This window comes from Ranitomeya variabilis, chromosome 4 (genome assembly GCF_051348905.1).
Source record: "Ranitomeya variabilis isolate aRanVar5 chromosome 4, aRanVar5.hap1, whole genome shotgun sequence".
Classification (NCBI taxonomy): Eukaryota; Metazoa; Chordata; class Amphibia; order Anura; family Dendrobatidae; genus Ranitomeya; species Ranitomeya variabilis.
Window position 1 is genome coordinate 447,981,624 of NC_135235.1, and position 8,574 is coordinate 447,990,197.

An 8,574-nucleotide genomic window follows, 5' to 3' on the forward strand; every position below is an offset into this window, starting at 1 on the left:
CCAATGATTTTTTCTGACATCCCTTCCATCCATCCCATTTTTCACTGAAGTTTCCAACTAAAGAGCTTCAAAAATAGACCGAGCATATTCAAAATTGGTGTTTCTGGGTGGTTTTGTGGACATGCTTAGAAAAATTATTATAGGGCTTAAAAAGATTAGACAATCAGTGTGCTGCTTTTTGGCATGGTTAGAAGAGTGCAGGCAAGGGGAGAAGTGTTTTCTTAACTGGCTAGTTTTGATTGACAGGTCTTCTTTAACGTGCAAACAGAAAGACCCCTTTCAATAAAGCTGAGGAGGGCGAAGAGAAGCAGGAGGAAAGCTTCCCAGCCTGGGTAATGTGAGACTGACTGAGTATCAGTGCAAATGAAGACTAATAGATTGGGAAAACAGAGGTAAACTTAGAATGGGCTCGTGCAAATTACTTATGCTAAGCTATCAATGATCTATAGGATAGCTATAGAATACAGAGAATAAGAGTACAGGCTGTATTATTGTATTATAAGCACAACTACTATGGCATGAAAAGATCTGATCCCCAACATTACCCAAATCTGATAAATGTAGTGGCAAGTAAACTAAAATCGGACTAAACTAAACAGCAAGTTTTACGTTGTGTTTTGACTGGAGTTACACTTACTACTAATACTACTACCAGAAGGGGGATCCAAAAGAAGGGAAGCAGTACAGCCCAAATAATAAAAATTAAACAATCTTTATTGAAGGAATATATCTATATATATAATTGTCTAAGGGGTACTTCCGTCTTTCTGTCCGCAACTTCCGTAACGGAAATCCCGCGTCGCTGATTGGTCTCGCCAGCTGCCTGTCATGGCTGCCGCGACCAATCAGCAACGGGCACAGTCCGATTAGTCCCTCCCTACTCCCCTACAGTCAGTGCCCAGCGCCCGCATACTCCCCTCCGGTCACCGCTAACGCACTCTGTTATCGCTGCTATTAACCCTGTGTGTCCCCAACTTTTTACTATTGATGCTGCCTATGCAGCATCAATAGTAAAAAAATGTAATGTTAAAAATAATAATAAAAAAAAAACCTGCTATTCTCACTCTCCGTAGTCCGCCGAGCCACACGCGGCTGCCGCCATCGTCCGTTCCCAAAGATGCATTGCGAAATTACCCAGAAGACTTAGCAGTCTCACGAGACTAGGTCATGTGGGTAATTTCGCAATGCATCCTGGAAACAGAAGATGGCGGCAGCCGCGCGCGCATCGCGAGAGCTTCGGTGGATCCCGGCGGGTGAGTATATAACTTTTTTATTTTAATTATTTTTTTAAACAGGGATATGGTGCCCACACTGCTGTATACTACATGGGCTATGTAATATACTGCGTGGCTGCTATATTCTACATGGGCAGTGTTATATACTGTGTGGGCTGTGTTTGGTACTGCGTGGGCTGTGCTATATATTACATGGCCAGTGTTATATACTACGTCGCCTGTGTTATATATTTGCGTGGCTGCTATATACTGTGTGGGCTGTGTTATATAGTACGTGGGCTGTGTTATATAGTACGTGGGCTGTGTTATATACTGTTTGGGCTGTGTTATATACTGCATGGCCACTGTTATATATTGCGTGGCCTGTATTAACGCATCGGGTATTCTAGAATATGTATGTAGTTATGTATGTATATAGCAGCCACATACTATATAGCACTGGCCACGTAGTATTTGCTATATACTACATGGCCACATAGTATATAGCACTGGCCACGTAGTATTTGCTATATACTACATGGCTGCTATATACTACATGGCTCCTATATACTATGTGGCCTGTGCTATATACTATGTGGCTGCTATATACATACATACATTCATACATACATACATACATATTCTAGAATACCCGATGCGTTAGAATCGGGCCACCATCTAGTAAAAACATAATAATAAAAAGGGTAAACAAAAAGTGCAGAAAGGTCTGTGCAGTGACAATCACTCACCACATATATTAATGACCCCTAGTGGTCAGTCAGAATTATGGTAGGTAAATAGGAAGTTGATTTGTAGAACTGAATAAATGCTAGAAACCATGAAAGTGCTAATGCAGTTCAATATATTGGAGCAACCAAAAAATGTAAATCATAGGGTTTGCAAATATCCAATACATAAATATAAATATATATATATCTATATATATAATTGTCTAAGGGTTTTTCCGTCTGTCTGTCTGTCTGTCTGTCTGTCTGTCTTTCTGTCTGTCTGTCTGTCTGTCCTGGAAATCCCGTGTCTCTGATTGGTCAAGGCCGCCAGGCCTTGACCAATCAGCGACGGGCACAGTATCGACGTAGATGTCATAATGGTTGCCAAGGCGACGATGATGTCATAAAGGTATACTACGGGGACATGCATATTCTAGAATACCCGATGTGTTAGAATCGGGCCACAATCTAGTATATATATATATATATATATATATATATATATATATATATATATATATATATATATATATATATATATAAATATATATATGATAACGTGATAGTCCATTTGGAATAGCAAGGCATACAAATTAGACTACTAGTGTAAGATAAAAGTGTATGTCTCTATTAAAACATAAGCCAAAAGGTTGTTTATATATAACAGCACAGGCAGCACAGTGACTCAGTGGTTAGCACTGCAGCCTTGCAGCGCTGGAGTTCTGGGTTCAAATCCCACCAAGGACAACATCTGGTGGGAATACTGATAGGGAATATAGATTGTGAGCCCCATCGGGGACAGCGATGATAATGTGTACAAACTAAAGCGCTGCAGAATATGTTAGCTCTATATAAAGATTATTATTATTTAAGGTTGCTACTAGTGATGAGCGAGTGTACTCGTTGCTCGGGTGACCTCCGAGTATTTATGACTGCTCGGAGATTTAGTTTTCATCGTGGCAACTGAATGATTTACAGCTACTAGCCAGGCTGAGTACATGTGGGGGTTGACTGGTTGCTAGGGAATCCCCACATGTAATCAAGCAGGCTAGTAGCTGTATATTATTCAGCTGCTGTGATGAAAACTAAATCTCCGAGCAGTCATAAATACTCGGAGGTCACCAGAGCGTGCTCTGGAAAACCCGAGCAACGAGTATATTCGCTCATCACTAGTTGCTACTTATATGAATAAGCCAGTAAAAATCAAAGATGCAATCGAAGACACAGTCAAAAACATTGCAAATACTACCTTAGTGGGATTGGTGTACAGGACAAAGGACCTCGATGTAGGTTTCGCTTTATGGCTTCTTCCTGGGGGTATGTGAATTAACAGGGGGCAAAACAGTCCTTAAATAGATAGATGTCTGGTCAGTTGATTAATGGTGCTTGCAGTAGGCAAGGTCACAAGTCACAGGTCATCTGTCGCCGCCCACCTCTGACGCATCAGATGGTGGGAGGAGATGATGACGCTGTAGGGATGCATAGCCGCGGCAACTGAGGACCACCAACAAGAGCAAGCGCACAACATTGAGGAGTGTAGAAGATGTGGCTTGACAACTGATATGTCCTGTGCCTGCAGTGGATACAAAGAAAAATATATTAAAAATGTAATAAAATAAAGCACACACTGATAAAATATTACACTAAACAGTAGGACCTAAGAAACCTAAAAGTCCCTTCAAAATTAATTTACAAAAATGAGCAAAACTGAGTACCTCATTTAGTCCTCCTGGTCGGATGGATCTAACCGTCATTATCCATTGTGTTTCCAATTGAGCAAGTTTGATTTTTAGGTTCCTGCCACGTGAATCCTTAATGATATACTCAATCCCTATGACCCAAAGAAGGCTGGAATCGCAATTGTGTGCCACCTTGAAATGTCATGGTATCGGTTTAATAAGTGAAAAGTCAATCACTTCACGTGCATTATTGATGTCCTGAACATGTTCCCTTGTGCAAATTTTCAGTTGTCTTGAAGTCATGCCAATATAAATAAGTCGACATGGGCAAGACACATGGTAAATCACATGGTATTGCATATAATATACTGGGTTATATGAAACTCTTTTGGATCGTCACTTGATTTAAAGACTGTTGAGTTATTCATTTTGGTACTTGTTGCACAGCCAATCCCAATTTAGGGCCCCTGGATCCAAAAGCGCTCTCTACCGATGGTCCCCTGTGGTAGCTATGAACAAGGAGATCTTTTAGGATCCGTGTTGTTCGCTTGTATCTAATAGATGGTACGTGAGAAGTATTCTTGGCTAATACTGGATCGTTCACAAGGATGGGCCAATTCTTGGATAAAGTACTTCTCATATCATTCCATTTCTCATTGTACGTTGAAATGAATCTAACTTCAGGGAATGATAGCTGTACTTTTCCTAAAAACTTCAGTCTGAAGAAAGCCATCTTCACGCTTGAAAATCCTAGTGTCTAAAAAGTCTATCTCCGATTGACTGTACTTGCAGGTAAGTCTGAAGTTAATATCCTTCAAATTCAGATGTTGAGTGAAGATTAATAAATCCTATTCAGGACTTTACTGCTTCCCTTCTTTTAGATTCTAATACATTTTTTGGAAGTTCCCGTATTGCATTATGAGTCTCGTATAGATTTTAATACTATTACTAGTACCAGTACTACTAAATAACCATATGCCCATAAAGGAAAAATAAGTGCACAATTATCTGCACAGATTTATGCCATCATATTAATGGGAAGAGTTAATGTATAAAAGGCTCAGGGTGGAAATAAAGCTCTTGACTGCCAACAAAAAAAACTCCAATTTGTTTCCTTGCTAATTCTGGCAGCACTTCACTTGCAAGACGTCTATATTACACAAAGCCATCACCCACCGCCAGCTCATCTCCGGTAACCTGCAGAGTCCCCTTTGTGCCTTATCACGTTGTAGAGTAACACATAAGATTCCCCTGCAACGCAATAGCATATTAAATAAATAACATATATGTGTTAAACATGGCAGCCGACCACAAGATTCCCTTCATTTTTTTCACTCTTTTTCCTGTTTAATCCATCTCCACTGGTAGACAAGAAACTTGTGTTCTGTTGTTCCATGAGAGCTGGAAGCCAGCCACCATCTCCTGTCTGCTTTTGCTCAATGACCTCGCAGATCATCCTACCTGGACTCTGGCCAAGTCCTCTTCTACATAGAAAGGCATGAGGCAGCAAGCTTACATGTGCATTACTTTATACCATTAAGGTGTTTAAGGGATGTCCGTGATCTGATATAATTTTATTCTGTATTACACATAGTCTTAATTTCGCACATTTCTAGATTTTATATTGATGCCCATAATAAATTAGTGTCAAGACGTTGTAGAAAGGTAATGTACTGTAAAACGTATTTCCAGATTTTTTGTGTGATACACTGTATATCAGGATTTTCAAACTTTTTCTACCAGGACCTCACCAGACAGACCAAGGAGATACACAGGCTACCTAGGAAAGACTAAGGTAATGTTTGTGGTGGAAGTCCATGCAAAAATTAAAAAATCTTGCCTAATTTACCTTTCATTTGCCTCCTGAGTTTTTCATAGTCTTGAAATAAGTTTAAAATGGCTCAATTATGATCCTAAACCAGAAATTACTGCAGCCAGAAAAATAAATGGACACCTACTGATTACTTCTGTGAAAACTACCTCAGGAAATGTGCCTCACCAACAATTAGGGGGTGCTTCACTACTGAGGCCAGCCTCATAGTTTGAGAAACACAGCTCTTTATACATGAAGGAGAGGAGGTACAAGAGAACAAGTAAGAAGAAGGGTCACTATAGGAGTCACAAAGGTAGTCTTCATACCTTGTCTCTGGTGCCTAAGGTGGCCCAAAGGTTCATCTGCCAAAGTATCCAAAATCACTGTTGTTCCATTGCCTTTACAGAACTATGATCTATTAAAGTGCAATGCCAATGATTATTATGTATTCTATTAGACACAATTATGTGTATAATTCTTTCAAGTGCTCAAAAAACTGGACTAACATATGAAACTTTGGAAAATGCTGCTTAGATACAGATAGGACTGCATTGGGAAGTAAAAAGCAGCCCTAAGACTAATCCATTTTAGGGGAATCTCTATCAGATATAAAGACAGCAGTACAATGGGTTACTATACAGGCATATAAAGGTATGTGGGTAGTCAATAGGAGGGGTTAGCTATAGCATTAATATATCAGTAATTACAAGACACAAAAATTATTGTATGGTTTGATCACATTTATTATAAAACAAAGAAAATTATGATTATGTACTTTCATATAGCTATTCAGTGTCACTGACTTGCGGGTTTGTCAGATGGTAAGGTCCTGGTAGTCATGGAATTCTAGACATCAACTCTTGGTTATGACAGTGTTATAGATTGGAATGGACTAGTATATTTGCATGTTCCACTCACGTCATAAATGTTTGCACAGGGGATCAGGATGCCAAAGAGGAAATCCATTCAGTTCACTCTACAGGGCGCTCATGCGCAGGATAAAGTTTGAACTTCCCTGTCAATGCTACCAAGATGCCAGTGAACAGAGCCACTCAGAGCACTTTGATCTGGGTTCTAATCATTGACTTAACTAGAGTCCCCCCACCAGCATGTTCCTCAGATGTACCAGCCTGTAATGTTCCACATACTGACCCCTTTCTGAAATAATGTACCCTGTCCTGGCCCCTTCCTATAATAATGTCCCCCCTGTGGGCCCTTCTTGTAAAGATTTCACCCATACTGGACCCTTCCTGTAATAATATCCCCCATACTCGCCCTTACTATAATAATGTCCCCTATCCGGAGTCCTTTCATAATGTTCCCCATTCTGGGCCCTTTATTTAAGAATGTCCCTTGACCTTGGCAAGTTAGTTTATAAAGCCACCCCACACTGAGCCCCTTAATTTATAATGCCCCCTTCCTGGGCCCTTTATTAATGTTTAGTGTCCCTTACTCGGGTGCTCTTCTAAAACACACGCACAAAAAAAAAAAGAATCTTTTTACCTGTACGCACTCTCGCTGCAATTAATGCCCTTTTCATCCTCCATAGCCAGAACAAGGTGTCGAGCATGATATCATGCACCGCCCATAAAGGATGCATCAACGTCAGCTTACGGCCTCTGACTGCAGTGTGGGGAGGACACACATTGAAATGAAAATGGTGATGGCATAACCCCTGACTGCACGGGTCTGGTCGCAGTCACACTCTTTTCGACTATGATCATTATATCCTAGGGCTGAAACTTGTCAGAATCACCCCAGCTAGCCGAAGGTTTAAGGAGTATATATTTGGGTGTCATATCAACACAGGGACCCAACAATGAAGGACGCCTTGACGTTGGCTCTTGTGATCACATATATTGACCAATCTATGTGCTAAGTACCTTCTTTTTTACTGTAATTTTTCACAGCAATATTGCAGTTTCATTTTTCCAATATTCCATATGTACATAACTTAGCGTTTTCCTATTTTCTAAGGCATTAATGCAGCTTGAAGAGAATGAATATAAACCAGCTCACCCTGATGCATAAGCTGAGTTTCAAGAGCACGGACCCGCTGTGTCCAGGCGTGTAGAATCCAAGAGAAGAAAATGTCCAGCTTCACCGAATGCAGTTCCATTGTTCTAGAGTTATTATTCTTAGCAATTCAGGGTGCAACTTAATCTTTTTCTACATATTGGTACATGCCATCATAAAATGTCTAAAAACCTCTGAAGGTGTTCTAGGATATATCTAGAGTTGGTATAAAAATAATGAAACCCATTTTTATTTTAAACATAGGTAAATGTGAGCATAGTGCATGCAATATATGTGTATATCATGGTCAAAATTTTAGGGACAGAGGATTACTGATCACTACATTGGAAGATATAAACTGCAACTTTTGTAATTTTTATGACACTACCAGCCAGTGCTGCCTACCTTTAGAAAAGTGAGCAGAGCTTGGACATGACCAAGTTCGTTGAACTAATTCATAATAATTTACGTTACTAAGGCGGCAAGACTTGAGCTATGAAAGTACAAAGTGCCAGACTTAATGAAGGCGCTGAGGTCATGATTCATCAAAATGTTTTTTCCAGAAAACTGGTGCAGAACAGTTTGAAAAGTTTCCACATTTTTGCACAACTTGGAATTGAGCAAAATATTTGTGACTTTTGATGTTTTCATGACAGTTTGAGGCAGATCTACAAAATGGTTTGAGCTGGGGAAATGTGTTCAGACATGGCATGGTTATGCTCACCCAATAAATTCAGTAAAAGTGCTAACTTTTCTTACACCAAGGCCTCGTGCACACCCCCATAAAAATTATACGAATTCTATCAGTCATTTTGACAGATAGCACTCGTCCCCATGTTATTCAATGAGGCAGTGCATGTCAGATTTTTTCCTTGGACCGATTTGGTCCAGCCTAAAAAAATGTTTCTCCAGTCCTTGAAAGAGATGCAGGAAAGCCTCTTAATGCATTCGGTGTTGGCAGATATGCATCAGATACAGACTTATTTGTGTGCAGGAGAAGTTTACACTTTTCTGACAGTGGATGGCGATGTTGTTACTGTTATATGCTTAGTTTAATGTAATGCATATAATTGTTGTACTTTGGTTTCACTTTTTCTCTGGTAAAAGGTCCTTTAGACTTCCTA

At 39.9% G+C, this 8,574-nt stretch overlaps 1 long non-coding RNA gene across 1 annotated transcript; it reads left to right on the forward strand.

The window, feature by feature from the left end:
* The first annotated feature begins 288 nt into the window (after positions 1-288).
* On the forward strand, positions 289-7,608 carry LOC143769006 (uncharacterized). Its single transcript, XR_013214161.1, has 3 exons — positions 289-392; positions 5,365-5,416; positions 7,412-7,608. It is a non-coding gene; the product is annotated as an uncharacterized LOC143769006 (long non-coding RNA).
* Positions 7,609-8,574: the final 966 nt, after the last annotated feature.